Source organism: Trachemys scripta, chromosome 5 (assembly GCF_013100865.1).
Source record: "Trachemys scripta elegans isolate TJP31775 chromosome 5, CAS_Tse_1.0, whole genome shotgun sequence".
Classification (NCBI taxonomy): domain Eukaryota; kingdom Metazoa; phylum Chordata; order Testudines; family Emydidae; genus Trachemys; species Trachemys scripta.
In genome coordinates, this window is record NC_048302.1 from 100,526,503 (window position 1) to 100,545,993 (window position 19,491).

Here is a 19,491-nt window from a genome sequence, read left to right on the forward strand (position 1 = left end):
TCTCCACTCATCTGGATCGTGAACGATGTTGAGGGCTGCCATCACACCATCGATATTGTTGCAGGCTGCAAGATCACCTTCCATGAAGAAGAATGGGACAAGATCCTTTTGACGGTCACGGAACATGGAAACCCTAACATCACCTGCCAGGAGATTCCACTGCTGTAGACTGGAGCCCAACAGCTCTGCCTTACTCTTGGGTAGTTCCAAATCCCTGACAAGGTCATTCAGTTCACTTTGTGTTACGAGGTGTGGTTCAGAGGAGGAGGATAGGAGAAAATGTGGGTCCTGTGACATTGATGGTTCAGGACCAGAAGTTTCATCCTCTTCCTCTTCCTTGTCTGACTCAAGTGAGAATTCTGGTGCATCAGGAACCGGCAGTCTTTCTCCATGGGGTACTGGGAGTATAGCTGATGGAATGTTTGGATAATGCACAGTCCAATTTTTCTTCTTTGACACACCTTTCCCAACTGGAGGCAACAGGCAGAAGTAACAATTGCTGGTATGATCTGTTGGCTCTCTCCAAATCATTGGCACGGCAAAAGGCCTAGATTTCCTTTTCCTGTTCAACAACTGGCGAAGATTTGTTGCACAAGTGTTGCAGCATATGTGTGGGGCCCACCTCTTGTCCTGATCTCCAATTTTGCAGCCAAAAGAAAGGTGATAGGCTTTCTTAACCATAGTGGTTATACTGCACTTCTGCGATGTTTGTGGTGAAGTGCCTTTTGCATCACAAAAGTTATCTGCACTGTTCACACAAGTACGAGGCATCTCTGCTCACTTTGGCTAAACAGAAATGTGTCCCTTTGCAAAATCAAACACTGACAAATAAGAGAGCATGACAGTGTATGATTTCTAGAGCTGATATAGGGCAATTTGTTCAGCAGAGTGATGTAAGCTTCGTTATGATTGCATCATCCATGACTCCTTGGAATAACATGATGCAATTCATATCATGTATGATGCAATACCAGCTTCAGATTGCATCATTCATTGTTTTGCTTAAAAAGCAAGTACTGTCCAAACCCAGTCATAGATTTATTCATAGATCCAGTCAAAGATGTATTTTAGTCATTTCTGGTTTAAATTGATATCCCTTCCCTTTATAACTCACTTGTCCTCCGCCATTCCCAAGTCAAGGGTCGTATATACTGACCCAATACCATATCTTGAAAACTAGACCCAATCAACAATTTTAAGCATCATTTTCGTTCTCAGTGACCCAGAATTAGTAAATTTGGCTACATTTATTTCAGAAGCATTTTGGCTGTAGAGCAGTGTTATTCATTAATAAGGCTGAAAGTCTGTCATGGATTCAGTGATTTTTCGTGACCTCTGTGACTTCTACAGAGCCCGATGCAGCTGGCCTGGTGGCCCCTGGGCCAGCCGCACTGGCCAATGCTGGGGCAATGTCAGGCCACTGTGCCCCCACCCCAGCAGCAGCAGGAGTTTTGGTGTGGGTGGGGGCTCCAGGTTGAGGCAGGGGTGCAGGATGGGATGAGGGCTCTGGGTGGAACTTACCTGGGGGGTCCCCAGAAGTAGCAACATGTCCTTCCCTTAGCTACTAGGCGGAGGGCATGGTCAGGCAGCTCTGTGTACTGCTTCCGCCCATAGGCACTGCCCCCACCACTCCCATTGGCTACAGTTCCTGGCCAATGGGAGCTGTGGAGTGGGCGCTCAGAGCAGGAGCAGAGTGTGGAGTCCACACTTCCACCTAGGAGCTGAGGGAGGGACAGTTTGCCACTTCTTGGAAGCCGTGCAGAGCCAGATAGGGAGCCTGCCAGCCCCACTAACCACCGTCCCCAGCATTAGCAGGGATCCTGGGCCACACACTACCACATGCCCCTCCTTCCCAGCAACAGTGGGTGTCCCAGGGGTCCCCCCAAGCAGTCACAGTGATGCTGCCCCCCCCCCATGAATCCAAGTTTTAGTTAGAGGTATATAGTACAACTCATAGACAGATCACAAGACTGCCTGTTACCTGTCCATGACTTTTGCTAAAAATATTCATGACTAAAACACAGTCTTATTCATGAACTACTTTACCTTTTAGTAATTAGCTATTCTTAGTGTGATTCATCACCTAATTCACATGATATTATTTCTATACCTGAATGGTTTCTCCCAAATCCACAAAGAACATTCAAGATGTCTGCCAAATGATTCTGTATGAATACTAAGAAATATTTCCAAGAATATTTGTGAAATTTTCATTTTCCATGAACAATCTTTTGTTTCCATGAACAATCTTCCATGATCAAATATTTGCTCATATGAATAATTTTAGAAAACCAACAAAGAAAGTAATGTTGAAGTAAAATTTCTACTTATATTTAAACAATTTTTTTTCAGATATTTTTTCAATATTCTCTTAGTTCTACCTGTAATTACATGTTCTGTGGCTAACTTTTCCAAGTTGGTTAGAGGTGTATCTCACATGGAGGATATTACATCTATATTCCATAGAGTGCCTTCCTTTCCAAACCATTTCTAGGTGCAATTCAATGTATCAGTTTTGATCTATAAAGCATGTCCCAGCAACTTTCTCCTTTCATTCTAGCCCAAGAACTAAAATCAGTCTTCTCTCTAAATCACCATACTTTAAGAGTTTGATAAGTAAAACCACTCAACCCTATCAAATGCTTTTTCAATATGAGGCAACATATACATTGAAGCTGAACATAGTGGCTGCCACATTTGCCAGGCAGTCATTGATCTTAATGGGTTTATGCTTTGCCATTTTATAAAGTTCCTTTGGAACTCCCCGGGTATGAAAATATTCATACACAAAATAAATAAATCAGTGCTGTGACTTTATCCTCTTTCATATAGGACAGCAGGAAAAAACATGATATCCTTCCCAGAGTAAATAAAAAAATATCATGCCTGCCAATGGATCAACAAATAATGGAGTAATCAAACCTTCACAGATATTTCCAATACAATTGTCCTTATTTGTGGTTATGATTATTGCAGTTACAAAGTTAACAGACGGTGATGTTACAAAGGTTCTTACTTGATCTTCCAGGGTTTTTTCTTAGATAATTACATCAATGGGAAAACTCACATGCTTATAGTTTCACATGTGCTCATGTTCCTTGCAAGACTGGTATCTTGGTTAATTTGAGAATGTAGAACTCTTTGAACATGTAAGATGCTATATAATATTGAGTGGATATTCTTCTGTTTCTATGTACTGCTTTCAGATTCTTTTAATAGCACTAATTTACAATGGCAACAATATTTAAAATTCACTTGTTAGTCACATAAGTAGAGCAGTGCCTTCATTAAAACAGAGAAGGTAATCCTCTGTGTGCCATCTTAAACTAATTTCAGTAATTCTCTGCTGGTAAATTTAAAAGAAGGTGTCATATTCAAATTATCTTATATTTTACAGTCAGAGTATTAACCCAGACTGAACATTCAACACAATGTATTTCACCATTACATTTCAACAGGTCAGACTCCAGGATAGGTAACAGACTTTAAAGAGGCCTCAACTCATCTGTTATTTTTGTCAGGCTCAAATGTGAATATTGCTTGTCTAAATATGTGATTTGAACAATCCAGTAGATAGATGTCTAAATAATATCATTGGCATCTGCAAAACTTTGGGACATCTTTAAAATCTGTCCCATTAATTGCTCTATTCAGATTCTCATAAGAATTTCCAACAGTTCGTGCATTGTCTGGGTGTATAGTTTGAACAATTTGCTTTGAAAATGGTATATTCCGAATCAGAGTTAATAAGTGCTAACAGTAGGTGAAGGTAAGAGACTGGTTAGAACTTCTTCTGTTTACCTCTGGAGAGGGAAATAGGAGAGAGCTTCTTACCCAATTTCAAGTCTCCAAAAAAGGCTATATTCATTTTGATACATAGGTTAGACAAAGATTTGAACTGGTTTCTGTGGTAACCAGTTTACCCATCTCCAGTACCTATGTACCACCTACTAAGATCAATAGTGTCATTTTAAACAATATGGTTATTTTGTACGTAACTCCCATTTATGTTTAATAATGCATGTTCCTTTTTGAACATGCCACTAAAAACCACTGCATTATTATTTATAATACATTCAGGAAATTTATAAATAAGAAAATGGAATGGCTTAATTACAAGATTGGAAAACAAAATGAAAATTCTAATCTGAAGAATGTACAGATCAATAACACTCTAACAAAGTCTAATTGCAGGGTTGGCATTAATTTTATAAAGGTAAAAAATCAGTTTCCCATTGTCTGGGGAAAGACTCAAACTCTTATTCTTATTATAAAATTATATCACAATTTTACAATATGATTGGTGTATACTATAGCACAATAGAAAGTGTTTTTTTGTTAGGGAAATTTTATTTGAATAAACAATTATAATGAATAAAGAAAGCATAGTTAGTCATTTTACCATAGCAATAACAAAATTATATCATTGCTTAAAACCCTGAGCCAGTTTAGTCTAGACAATCTTAGTTCAACTGAGTGTTATATGAACACAAAGCAAAGTGTCTTGCTTATTGTAGCTGAAAAAATATTTTTAAACTGACAGTAAAAGAACTGATCAGAGCTACTTGGAGGGGGGATATACATCAATATATTGCAATTGTAGTTATCTGTGTTTTAGTCCCCATAGTTATTAAACTTCTGTGAAAGCTTTGATTCAGTGATCTGTCAAGCATTTAGAACCCATGACACAGTTATTTTTCCCTAGTTAGAAAAAATCATCTCAGGCCCAACCTAAAGTTGTCACATTTTCTTGCTACTTTAACTTTTCAGCAGATTGATTGATGAACAATGCACTGAGAATTCTTCAGAACATCATTTATGTTCGAATTAAGTAAAGTAATTGAGAACACATTACAGTACATAAAACAAATCTCCTAGACATACTTTTAATTTAATTTTATCAGTAAAAAAAGTGGTGACCAAACTAAAACAAAATACCCATGATGCCTCATGTCCAGGCCAGAGAAATGGAAAAACCCAGTGTCACGGGGTGCTTCACTGACTGCTGGGCTGGCACCTCCTACTGGTCACTCTGGAGATTAGCTCATAAGGCCAATGTCCCCATCCACAGTTTGTACTCTGTCACTCTGACTCTGGTCTGCAGCCCCTTGCTCCTTTGTGACTTAGCCCTCCAGCTAGGTCACTCAGAATTCCCCTTTCGGGTGGATAGCAACGTCTTTCCTTTAGCAGTCCTAGACAGTCTTCCCATTCAGTGCTTCAGGTGCCACTCCTTCAGTGGCTGGTAGGGGAACCTGGGCCCACCCACTGCTCTGAATCTCAGTCCAGGAACCATCAATCCAGCAAATTTGTCATTTACTCTCCCAGCCCTCATTGCTCCTTCCCTGGACTGCTAACATGCCTGGTCCCCTCACTCTCTTTCTCTGGGAGTACCCTCCAAACCCTCTTCCAAGGAAGTGTCTGCCTTTTCCCAGCAGCAGCCCTATCTTAGCCCACTTCCTGGCTTTATAGGCTCTGCCTGTTCCTGCACAGGTGAGCATCTCTGTAATTAGCTGCCTCTAGCCAAAAGCTCTCCTGTTTGCAGCCTAATTAGCTTTCTGGATCCAGCTGTCCCAATTCCACTCTTTCAGAGCTAGTGTGGGGATCTCACCCTATCACATCAAGCTCGTAAAACCATAGTACTGGTGTTACAATTATCATATAAAGAACAGAATTTTACTGAAATTTATAACATCACTTCTTATCAGATGCGGAACTTGCCAGCCTAATTTGTGGCAGCCTCGTCAGTGAAGAGCAGAGCCCTCAGACCACCATCAAGTCTGGTCAGAGGGTTGTTGCTAGTGATGTATGACATTGTCCATTTAGGGTCCTCTCATTGGTCTCAGATGTGAAGGCTAGCTGCATATTGACCCTGGCCCATTCAAAATGGGCTCAGAAGGGTCCGTGAGCAGTGTGGCAAATGAAAGCCAGAAACATGCATGGTTGGGTCAGTGGAGAGACTAGTTTCTGAAGTCAGTTGCTGACCATTTGTAACACTGAGCTTTCACAAACAAAGCTATTAACAATAAAGCAATTTACATTCCTTGTTAACTACCAGTTTATCTGGATAAATTGTATCAGTAGCTAAGACTAAGCAAGTAATATCCTGCATTATACTAATGCAACTATGCTAAATAGTATAACTGCAAATGTATTCATAGTGAGATTTTGTAAATTGTCTCCTATCAAATGGTAAAACAAAGGGAAAGTGTAGAGTGTTACAATTTCAGGGCTAAATACACAAACATACTAGAAGAGATGTATTCAGCCCTGGCAAAAAAATGTATTGAGTTGTTTGTTGCTGTAATGACAAGGATGATGGGGAGAGGAAGTTATGTAACCAAAATAAGAAAGTAGGTAATAGTGAGTAAGTAAAGCATATTATGCTTACAATATTTTATTTTAATGCTCAATTGTATAATTTGAAAACTGTAAAATAGTTAGGTGCCTTAACTTTTGCATGACTCCTGCTTTGTGTACTGAAGAAGAGTGACAAACTCCATTGTCTTGAAAATTATGCATAGAGCCAGATAAAAGAAAGTCAGTTAGGTTTATAGTGTTACTTAATATAACATACTATACTCAATATACAATATCAAAAGCAGGAGTCATGCAAAAGTTACATATAAATATCACATATATTTCTGTATAACTATAAGCTCTTCCTAAGATGATTTTACTATGCTAAGCTGTATCAAAGAGCAGAAATCTCTAAACTTTGCTGATTCCTGGAATGCTGGAGTCAAAACAAGATAATGAATTGTTGCAGTCTCAATCCTGAGGTTGTGAGACTGTTCTTTGTGAAACCCATCAAGAAATAAGATGGATACTCTAGTGGGGTTTGTGAAATATGCACAAACTACCAGGTACAGATAGATTATTTGTATGAGGATCCTGGTTCAGGCCCCCCCTTTCCCTTTGAAATTGTTAAAGAAGAGAGATAAGAGATGAGGGGTAGATTTGAGCAATACGGGGAAACTGTGAAACTTTTAATCTGTAGCAAACAATGTTAGTATATTCAGAAATGAAGTGAAGCTTAAACTCTGAGACAGTGTGACCAGCTGCACTTCTGTCCTCCAGGTGCATTAGTATCCTACTGAATCTTCCTTTCTGTATTATACTATTTTAATCTTTGGCTAATAATTTTTGATTAATAAATTGAAATCCTGTGTTATTTGAGATCTCATGTTATTAATGTGTATTAAATTGAACTTGTAACAAAGGTGTGTTTGAAGATGAACCATTATTTCAGATGTTGTACATAGAATACATTATGATTTAATCTGGGCCCAATCTGAAGACTCAATTCTCCCCTCTCTTCTTTTCCCCCACCTCAGAAAACGCCACAAAATATGCAGTTACCACTAGTTACTTTTATAAAGGTATCTTCATAGCTGTGATGGGGTGCATCTCACCATGCTAGCACCTCCTGATGGTTGTCTTGCAGATCAACTCCACAGGTCAGTATGCTGCCTCTCGGTGATGTCTTGCCTGCTGTCACTTCTATTCCTGGACCTGTGCGGCTCCAAGGACCATAGCATCCTCTTCAGTCCTCCAGCTGTGCCACACTTTGTGCACTCCCCCAATGTGGGAGAGAGTACCATAGTCCAATGATCCATCCACTTCCTTAATAGCAAGTGGGGGAGGAGACCCAGGCCCACCCACTACTCTGGGTCCCAGCCCAGGGACCCTGTAGATTGCAGCCACATGCTGCATCCCTTCCAATCTCTCAATCTATTTCTTGGGCCACTTCCCTGCAGCCCCAGTACTTTCTTTGCCCTTGCCTCAGGGCCAGCAAGGATCTCGTCCCTAGGTCCCTAAGTCACTGCTAGCAGCACTTCTCTGTCCCGGGTGCTGGCCTTCTTCCACTGTAAAGCAGGCCTCCTTGAGCTCCAGGGAGCAACTGAACCTGCTTTGCAGCTCTTCTTATATGGCCCTGCCCAGCTCTGATTGGCGGCTCCTCATAGCCTCTCTCCTATTGGATGTTTTCTGCATAGCCTCCCTAGGGCTCCATTAACCCCTTAAGAGTGAGGCAGATGCACCATCACAATAGCCTTTTCTGTAGCCATATAATTAATCAGTCCATCCCAAGCTATATGCCTTGATTCTGAGTTCTCTATAAATGTAACTGTCAGATTGTTTAGCCTTTCCTGCACTATGGGCATACATAGATTAGAACTTGATTAATCTTAGCTTGAGGAAACTCCTTTCATTAGCAGTCATAGTTACAGGAAGACAGCAAAAAATATGCAGTGCAGTTTCTGTGTTAGAAAAACTTCTATCTAAAGACATTTTGTGAATGTAGCTAAGGAGAGCTATGGGAGCTTAAATTCATAACTGTGCCACACACTAAAAATCATGGTTTTAATAAAGACACTGGATTTATGGCTTATTACAACAATCTGTAACCTATTACAATCCCTTTCTGTCCTATGACTACAGGGATGTTAATGGGCCACTTCACCTTGAATGGTCCTTCAGAATATGTGCAAACTACTTATCTGTTCCTCATTGTACTTTTCTGTGACACTCTGTAAACCTTTTGCAGATCCAAGGAAGAACTCTGAGTCTCTCTCACAACAGAAGTGTCTCCAATGAAAGATATTACTTCACCCACCTTTTCTCTCTAATATCCTAGGACTAACATGGCTAAAACAACATTGCATACAGGGCCGGCTCTAGGAACCAGCGTTCCAAGCATGTGCTTGGGGCAGCCCTTTTCAAGGGGTGGCATTCTGGCTCTTTGGGGCGGCACTTCGGGGTTTTTTTGTTTTGGTTTGGGTTTTTTTGCTTGGAGTGGCAAAAAACCTGGAGCCAGCCCTGATTGCATACAATGTGGGACTGTGTCAAAAGGCTTGATAAAATCAAGATATGCCACATCTAGTGCTTCTCTCTATACAGTAGGCCAGTGGCTCCATCAAAGGAGGAAATTATGTTGGCTTGGCATTATCCTCTAGGTGCTTATAAATTGATTAATAATTTGTTCCTTTATATTTGCAGGTGTTGAAGTTAGACTGACTAGTCTACCATTTGTGGGATCCTCTTTGTTTTCCTTTTTAAAGATAGGTACTATGTTTTCCCTTCTCCGGTCCTCTGGGACCTCACCTATCCTCCATGAGTTTTCAAAGATAGTCACTAATGGTTTAAAAATTTCTTCAGCTAGTTCCTTAAGTATCAGGCCCTGATGACTTGAATGCATCTAACTTATCTAAATATTCTTTAACCTGTACTTTCACTTGTCTGGTTAATATCATTGTATCACTTGTTGTTAATATGAATTGTGTTAAGCCACTGATCTTTAGAGTGAAGACTGAAGCAAAATAGGCATTAAAGACTTCGGTCTTCATGGGGCTGTCCAATATTAGCTCTATTTGACTGCTAAGTAGTCAACCTACACTATTCCTCATTTTACATTAACAATAATAACTCTACTGTACATACATTTTATAAAATGGAAATAGAAAATACAAAGGGCAAAACATACTTAATTACTATAGGAACCTTAACTTTTAACTTTCCAGCTCCATGCTGGAATCCCTACATTGACAAAAAAGCCAGGCAGCTAGAGCTGGGCTGCCCCCAGCTCCCCGTTCCCAGCCAGGCTGTGTCTGCCAGGTTTCCTGCTCCCTGCTCAGGAGGCAAGAAGACTAGATGGCTGCCCCCTGCTCCTGGTGGGGAGGTGGGAAGTCTGGGCGGCTACCTCCCCTTATTCCTAGTAGGAGCACAGGGCCTACCAGGCAGCTTGGCTCTTGGCAGGGAGCTGCATGGAGCTGAGAGCTCTGGCTCTCAGCCTGCCCCCCCCACAACCACTCTTCAGTTGTTGGAAGTGCTCCTGGTGAGGACACGCACCACCGACAGAAGGAGTCTAATGTGTACATCAGCCACTGATGTAATACTGGGGTGGCTGTAAGTCAACCTACCATAGAGCGACTTAAGTCTGTAGTGCAGACATACCCTATCATTTAGCTATGTGTTTTCAAAGCATAGAGAAGCCCTGATGCATGATTGTGTCCCTGGCAATATAGCCCCTCTTACCCCCCAATCCCCTGGGGAAAAATAAAGTTAATATTACCTCTGTAAACTCAGCAGACTTTGGGTGCTCTGTCACCAAATCACATTTCCTAGACTCTGTAAACTTCTCTGTCTTTTGGGAGATAAAGCCTAATACCTCAGAAAAATTAAATTGAACATAATCTGATGAACACGTACCCAATGAAGCCTTTCGAGGAAAGCAATAGGATTAGAGGACTAATGAACTAGAAAGGTTTCAGGATGAGGGACTCCAAATGTGTACACTTGCTAGCAGTGAATGTGCTTCACCTGTCTGAAAGCATACAACTCAAGCAAACTAAAATTTGTAGTATGTGCACTCAGGACACAGTTTTTAAATGACCATAAAACTTAATCATAACCATGTGTGTGCAGAAGAAATGATGGCTTTGGGGTTATGACACTATATTGGGACACAAGAGATTGTGGGCAAGCCAATTAATCTGTCCACATCTCAGTTTGCAGTCTATAAAAAAGGGTACTAGTACTTCCCTTCTCTGTCTTGTTTATTTATTTTATAAGTTCCTTCTGAGCAGGAATTGTCTCTTGCTATGTGTTTGTGCAGTGCCTGCCACAATGGGGTCCCAATATTAGTCTGGGCTGGTAGATTCTCTTATAATATAAATATTAATAATAACAGTAGAGATCAAACAGTATCACTGCATTAAAAATAAATGCTAAGCACATACAAGGCATAAATATAGTCAGTAGAGAATTTACTCTGGGGACCCTGAGCACAATTATGATACCTATTAATAGTAACAGAGATGTGCAAATGGAAGGAAAATGTTAGTGTAAAAAATTACTTCAATTCCATGTACACCTTTGAGAAAAACTGTGATGTGAAACTTGAGTGTCTATAAGGCCTTGCATTTAATCACATTCTCTTAGTTGGCTGATACTTAAAACGCAGTACAAGCAATGTGGAAAGCATTTTTAGCATAAGCATTAAGTAAGATAATTATAAGTTCATTGCAATTCAGCTGAACTCTCAAATTTTCCCTGGATAGTTAAACAAAAATGCTTGTTTCATCAAATGTAATTTGCATAAGTAAATTAATAATTACTCTCATAATTCTTTCTACTGTTGAAGATATTGGTGCTACTCATCATCCCATACTTTCCCCTGGAACCTTATAACCTCTCTGAACACTTGCATGTGTATAAAAGACATTCGACCAGATCCTGGCCCCTGGCTTGCCCTTTGTTCTGCAGTGCAATGAGCAAGCAATGATTTTCTAACAAGATAGTCCGGGATTTTTCTAATGTTGAGGAATCTCCAGGTGGCATAAAGGTAGCCTAGTCAGTTCCTCTTCACTCATTCCCCCTTTCCAGACAAAAGGGGGCTGCAGGCATGGCTGTGGGCAAGAGAGGGTGGAGCTGTAGTACATTGTGCTCCAGCAATTCTCAGTGGCAGAGCAGTCCCTGAGGGCTACTCTAGCTGTTGCAAGTCTAGCAGTTCCCATAGGATCAATCTAGCTTTCCTTAGCTGCTGTAAGTTACACAAAGGGCTAGACTATTTTTATGCCACCCAGAAATTCCTCCCATGCTGAGTCCTGGACCATGCATAGCTTTGCTGGAACTGACGATCTGCCCCATTGCGTCATCCTAAACGTCTTTACGTTACCTCGATGACCATGGTTTTCAGAAATATGTCTATGCCTTCTCTCAGCACCTGTTTCAGACCCATGCTTCTAGGAGTTTAGGGCCAAATTGTGCCACCCTTGCTTATATTACAGAATACCATGTTATAGAAGTAGTTCTGTTTATCTTAAGGGTGAGTAAGAATAATTAAGAATGACGGCATCTGGCCATTTGTGTAGGAATGTGTTGCTCCCTAATCACAAGCCTTGAAGAACGGCAAACTGTTCCCTTGGCAATGAGGCAGGAGTGACCTTGTTCTAGCGCCTATGTTTGGGAAACTTATTTGGCTGATTTGATTGTTTCCTCGCAGCTGGCATTCACGCGCTCAAGAGATGGGTTTGTTATCTTATGTGCATGTACACTGCCTGGCCTTTTTATGCGCATGAAATGTAACCACTAAGAAGTGTTGTAAACAAAGCAAGGAGAGAAATAAAAACCCCAGGAAAAGTTTTCCTGGGAGGCTTTTTGCAAGAAGCTTGTAAAGCTCTCTAGCTACCAACAAACCTGGCGTTCTGTTTCCTTTCCTGTGTCGTCACCACACATTTGTAAACGCTGTTATAAACCATAAATAGAGTACAATCTCTACCCGGGGAAGAGACAGTGTTAGAAAATTGTCTGTGCCAAAGCATCAGTAATTTTATATTCCAAGATGGGTGCATTTTATATAAGGAAATATTTTATATACTATTTATGTTATTCCTAATAATGGCTGATATCTGAAGAGGCTTCAGAACAAGAGTAAAGTTATTGACATTACTGGTTGTTTAGTACACAAATCTGAAGTGCTGAAAAAAATTGCAATTAACAACAAATGACCATACTCTACATCTAATTTAAACAGATTTCATCCTAAATATTGAAATTAAATAAAATGGATTTCATTTGCAATTATATTATTTATATGGGCTGATAGCTTAGCTTAGATTTCCTAATAGTTGCTCCGAAAATCAGCAGCTAGCAAAAAAAGGCAGAAAGTCACATAGCAGGGATCATTGTGTTTAAATTGTGGGAATTTCATTATAGTTCAGCTAATTGGATAGCATTTCAGATTGTTGCCTTGAAACCCACAAGCAAAGCATGCCAGCAATTCTAGCATGAACAAATCTCTTCAAGTAAAACTAAGGAATTAATGCTTTGAAAGGATGAATACCGGAGAGAAGGGAGAGAGGTGAGAGTTTATTCAAACAGACTTCCTGCATTTTACCTGAAGTCATGCCCTACAGATTGCTAATGGAAAAGAAAACTTGTCTATGGTTTCAAATATAATAATTAATATTGTGCAAGACTGATATTTTATGCATTCCAGGTTGTTATTTCTTTTAGTAATTCTGCTGACATCAAAAAACACAAAGGGGTCAAAATGTTCCAGTTAAATAATTTAAGTTTCAATTGCCTTTCTTGTTGAGACTTTAAAACTAAACTACTATTAACAGGGAATTTTAAGGAAAAAAAAAACAGATTTAAAAAAGGAAATTTACTTTTAAGCACAGTGGCCCCAATGCTGCAACCTTACTCATGTGAGAAAAACTAGGGCTTGTCCAGCTATACCGAAAAAAGGACAGGAGACACTTGTTTTGATTTTAATCAGACTGCAACTTTATTATTAGATGTCTGCCAGCGCCCCCTCAACCCTTTTTCCATCCAGGTCACTCAGCCAACCCATTGCTGGGATCTTACCACCCCTCGCTCAAGCCAGGGTTAAGGTGGGCTATAAGGAAGGGGAATTGGCTCCCTGTCCAGCTAGCCCTGGGAGCCCTGAACCACACCCCCGCCCATTCCACTCCTTTAACAAACATGTCCTTTGAAAGTCATTTATCTTTTTAAAGCCATTTATTTGATCCTTGTATCCCTTCCCTATGGAGTACCTGCACTGGAAATCCACCACACGGAGGCACCAGCAATTAGCTTGGCTGCCTCCCTCACAAACCCATTGTGTTTCCAGACATCTCCTAATGTCCCCTTTTATATTGGCCAAAAACGTGTCTGCGCCCAAATCTGTCAGGTGAACCACATCCTCACAAAATATGGTGTCCCATATGCTATTCACAACTGTCCTATGGCCCCAAGGAATTTGGCCACTTCCCTGTTCCCATACCCCCTAGCCTTGTCCACCCAGGAGGGCTTCACAGCTCCCAGCCAGACCCAGTGTCGGAGCATGTCCATCCACACAAATTTTACTCTTAGAAAATATCCCAGGATCTGGCTCAACTCCCTCTTCACTCTGAGGCCTGGTCTACACTATGAGTTTAGGTCAAATTTAGCAGCGTTAAATCAAATTAAGCCTGGTCATATCCACACGATGAAGCCCTTTTTTTTTTTACTTAAAGGGCCCTTTAAACCGATTTTTTTACTCCACCTCCGATGAGGAGATTAGCGCTGAAATCGGCCTTTCCGGGTCGGATTTGGGGTAGTGTGGACGGAATTCGATGGTATTGGCCTCCAGGAGCTATCCCAGAGTGCTTCATTGTGACCGCTCTGGACAGCACTCTCAACTCAGATGCGCTGACCAGGTAGAGAGGAAAAGCCCCTCAAACTTTTGAATTTCATTTCCTGTTTGCCCAGCGTGGAGATCACAGGTGACCATGCAGAGCTCATCAGCACAGGTAACCATGATGGAGTCCCAGGATTGTAAAAGAGCTCCAGCATGGACCGAACGGGAGGTACGGGATCTGCTCGCAATATGGGGAGACGAATCAGTGCTAGCTGAACTCCGAAGCAGTAAACGAAAAGCCGAATTCTGTTGCCTGGCACTGCGTGAGTGATCTCTCACACCAAACCGGCAGGCCCTCAATATAAGAGGAAAAATGTGACCTTGTAACGAAAGCACATGTGCTGTGTAATGTGCACAGCAAAATTTAACGTGAAACAATGTATCCATTGTTTTCTAAAATGTGTCTCTTTAACCACCTCTCCCTTCCCCTCCACCAGCTGCAAATGTTTCTCCTTCACAGAGGCTAGTGAAGATTAGAAGGAGAAAACGGCGGACTCAGGATGATATGTTCTCGGAGCTCCAGATGTCCTCCCACGCTGACAGAGCACAGCAGAATGCATGTAGGCAGACAATGTGCAGAAAAGCACAATATGAATGAGAGGAGAGGTGGTGGGCTGATTGCGGGCTGAAGAGAGCAAGTGGCGGGCTGAAGAGGATAGGTGGCGTCAGCTTGCTGACAGAAGGCAAGAGTCGATGCTCCGGCTGCTGGAGCATCAAACTGATATGCTCCAGTGTATGGTTGAGATGCAGGAAAGGCAGCAGGAGCAGAGACCGCCGCTACAGCCCCTATAGCCCCTGTGTAACCAACAACCCTCCTCCCCAAGTTCCGCAGCCTCCTCACCCAGACGCCCAAGAACGCAGTGGGGGGGCCTCCGGCAATCCAGCCACTCCACCCCAGAGGATTGCCCAAGCATCAGAAGGCTGGCCTTCAATAAGTGTTACAGTTTTAAAGTGCAGTGTGTCCTTGTCCTTCCCTCCTTCCCCACCCCACCCGGCGCTTCCCTCCTTTCCCACCCCTCCCGGGCTACGTTGGCAGTTATCCTATTTGTGTGATGAATTAATAAAGAATCCATGAATGTGAAGTAACAATGACTTTATTGCCTCTGCAAGCGGTGATCAAAGGGGGGAGGGGAGAATGGTTAGCTTACAGGGAAGTAGAGTGAACCAGGGGGAGGGGTTCATCAAGGAGAAACAAACAGAAGTTTCACACCGTAGCCTGGCCAGTCACAAAACTCGTTTTCAAAGCTTCTCTGATGTGCACCGCACCCTGCTGTACTCTTCTAACCGCCCTGGTGTCTGGCTGCACGTAATCAGCAGCCAGGTGATTTGCCTCAACCTCCCGCCCCGCCATAAATGTCTCCCCCTTACTCTCACAGATATTGTGGAGCACACAGCAAGCAGCAATAACAATGAGGATATTGGTTTCGCTGAGGTCTATCCGAGTCAGTAAACTGCACCAGTGTGCTTTTAAACGTGGAAATGCACATTCTACCACCATTCTGCACTTGCTCAGCCTATAGTTGAACAGGTCCTGACTACTGTCCAGGCTGCCTGTGTACGGCTTCATGAGCCATGGCATTAAGGGGTAGGCTGTGTCCCCAAGGATAACTATAGGCATTTCAACATCCCCAACAGTTATTTTCTGGTCTGGGAAGAAAGTTCCTTCCTCCAGCTTTTGAAATGGACCAGAGTTCCTGAAGCTGGGGGGAGGGATAGCTCAGTGGTTTGAGCATTGGCTTGCTAAACTCAGGGTTGTGAGCTCAATCCTTGAGGGGGCCATTTAGGGATTTAGTGCAGGATTGGTCCTGCTTTGAGCAGGAGGTTGGACTAGATGACCTCCTGAGGTCCCTTCAAACCCTGATATTTTATGATCATGTATCTTTCCCACATGGATGTTAGTGAAACATCTCTTGTGATCCACCAGGGCTTGCAGCAGCATTGAAAAGTATCCTTTTCGGTTTATGTACTCGCTGGCTTGGTGCTCCGGTGACAAGATAGGGATATGGGTTCCGTCTATCGCCCAACCACAGTTAGGGAATCCCATTACAGCAAAGCCATCCACTATGACCTGCACGTTTCCCAGAGTCACTACCCTTGATACTAGCAGGTCTTTGATTGCGTTGGCTACTTGGATCACAGCAGCCCCCACAGTAGATTTGCCCACTTCAAATTGATTCCTGACTGACTGGTAGCTGTCTGGCATTGCAAGTTTCCACAGGGCTATCGCCACTCTCTTCTCAACTGTGAGGGCTGCTCTCATCCTGATATTCTTGCACTTCAGGGCAGGGGAAAGCAACTCACAAAGTTCCATGAAAGTGCCCTTATGCATGCGAAAGTTTCGCAGCCACTGGGAATCATCCCACACCTGCATCACAATGAGGTCCCACCAGTCTGTTCTTGTTTCCCGGGACCAGAATCAGCATTCCATGGCATGAACCTGCCCCATTAACACTATGATTTGCAGATTGCTGGGGCCCATATTTTGTGAGAGGTCTATGTCCATGTCAATTTCTTCATCAATCTCGTCGCTGCGCTGCAATCGCCTCCTCACCTGGTTTTGCTTTGGCATATTCTGGCTCTGCATATACTCCAGGACAATGCGCGTGGTGTTCATAGTGCTCATAATTGCCGCGGTGATCTGAGCGGGCTCCATGATCCTAGTGCTATGGCTTCTGGGCTGAAAAGGCGCGAAACTATTGTCTGACAGAGGGAGGGAGGGAAGGAGAGAGGGAGGGGCGAGTGACGACATGGCTTACAGGGAATTAAAATCAACAAAAGTGGCTGTGCATCAGGGAGAAACACAAACAACTGTCACACAGAATGTCCCCCCCACCAAAGATTGAACTCAAAACCCTGGGTTTAGCAGGCCATTGATTTCACAGAGGGAGGGGGAAGCAAATGAATACAGAACAAATCTGGTCCATCTATCTTTTACATCTTAGGCTGGCAGCAAACGGTGCAGCATGACTGATAGCCATTGGTATCTTCTGGGTGCTTGGCAGAAGATGCTGCATTACGACTGCTACCATCATCGTCAAGACAGTGCAGTAGGACTGCTGGCAGGACTGTGCCTCCAGGAAACAAAACATGTCTGCCCAGGCGCCTCTGACAGAACTCACTGAGGAGTACAACGATGACGGATACCAGACATAATACACCATCTACTGCCAAAAGGCAAGGAGCTGCTGCTGTATAGCAATGCAGTCCCTCGTCTGCCAGCACCCAGATAGCCAATGATGGTTACCAGACATACTGCACCGTCTACTTCCAAAAGGCAATTAGCTGCTGCTGTGTAGCAATGCAGTACCACGTCTGCCGGCACCCAGATGACATATGGTGACGGTGAGCTGAGCTGAGCTGAGCTGAGCTGCTTGCCATGGTATGTCGTCTGCACAGGTAACCCAGGAAAAAAGGCGCAAAATGATTGTCTGCTGTTGCTCTCATGGATGCGGGGGGGGGGGGGGGGGAAGGCTGACGACATGTACCCAGAATCCTCTGCAACACTGTTTTTGCCTCATCAGGCATTGGAATCTCAACCCAGAATTCCAATGGGTGGCGGAGACTGTGAGAACTGTGGGATAGCTACCCACAGTGCAACGCTCCGGTAGTCAATGCTAGCCTCGGTACTGTGGACGCTGTCTGCCGACTTAATGCACTTAGAGCATTTTATGTGGGGACACACACAATCGACTGTAAAAAAACGATTTCTAAAAAACCAGCTTCTATAAATTCGACCTGATTTCGTAGTGTAGACATACCCTGAGTATTAAGTCCACCCTTTTACACATTCCCAAATCATTTTGCCCAAGCAGTTATCTCTGGTGACTGCTGATGAGTTCCCACGGTATACAGCAGTGGCATTGACTGGTATCATAACATGCCCCTCTTTCCTTGCCAATTCAGGATTGCACCACCACTGAAGCCTAGCTGCAAACCCTCAGGCTACTTGGACACTTACCTATGTGCCCAATAACGAATACTGTGCCCTGAGATCCACACCACTGTGCATGACCGGTCTTTCCACATCTGGAATGCAATTACAACAAATTAATGCTAACTCCCCACCTGGGGTTTCACACACATTCTGTATGCTTCCAAATGCTAATGCCCGATTGCCTGAAATGCCTCTGCCTCCATACCCAGCTGTGCTGCTGCTGTTGCTGCCCGAATCCTGAATGAGTAGGAGTCAAATTCCTGGGCTGGAAGCCTCAACCGTGTCAGTCCCCATCTCAACACTGTAACAAACTGGTATGTTGGTATGTGAAAGTCAGTCTATGACTTTCGCAAGCTTTGGGGCACTGCAACTGCAAACTGCAACTGCAAAGCCCTACAGGATCCAGGTACTAGCTCATTGATCCTGAAAGCACCAAAATGATATAAAAATGATGCCCTGAACAAGGCCACCTCCTATCTGCTATGCCATATGGTCCCCAGGATTCTCACAAGATCCCTGAGCATGTTAACTGTGATGGGTTGACATATATCCTCCTTGAGACCATTGGTTTGTGACTACCCTGCCAGAAACCTTCAATCTAAAAGAAACACTGCCAGGATCTGGGTAACCATTTAGTCTACTGATATCTAGAAGTCTGACGACTGATATGTACCATGCCATGTTGTCACACTAGAACCACACTCTTTTATTAGTCAACTCCGTTCCCCAAGTAACTACTGCAACCAAAATGGGGGGAAAAATCCAGGAATGTCATGTCACATATTATCCCTTTTGAATCCAAATGGAGGGCCATTTCTGGGGACACCACTTGCTCTGGTAACATACCCCAAAACCCTGAAGCATCTGTCTATATAATGCACTATTTGGTGTAGTCCAGCTGCCTGCATCACTGCCCAATGCAACACTGTACTACATTTTCAAATGCTGAACAGGATATTATAGATCCTATGGGCATAGCTTTGGCAAAATAAAATTGTCCCTCGAAAGAGAAACCTAAAAGGCTGAAGCCCAGTGAATGTACTGGCAGCAGTAGAAAAGCAGACTTGATATCATATTTAGCCATTAGTATCCCTGGGCCAAAGGACCTAATCATACGCATGGCTTTGTCCGTGGAGGAATAGCGCATCGAACACAGAATTGGGCCTATTACATCATTAATGGAGCTACCCCCATGGATATGATAGGTGATGAATTAATCAATATTCCCCTGGAGCCTTCTTGGGGACCAAGCCTGGGGGCGGGGGGGGGAGAACCTGCATATTCTCTATAGGCAATTCTTGGAATTGCCCTCCTACCTACACTCATTTATTTCTGGTATAATCTTTTTCTTTACACCCCCACCAATGACTTCAAT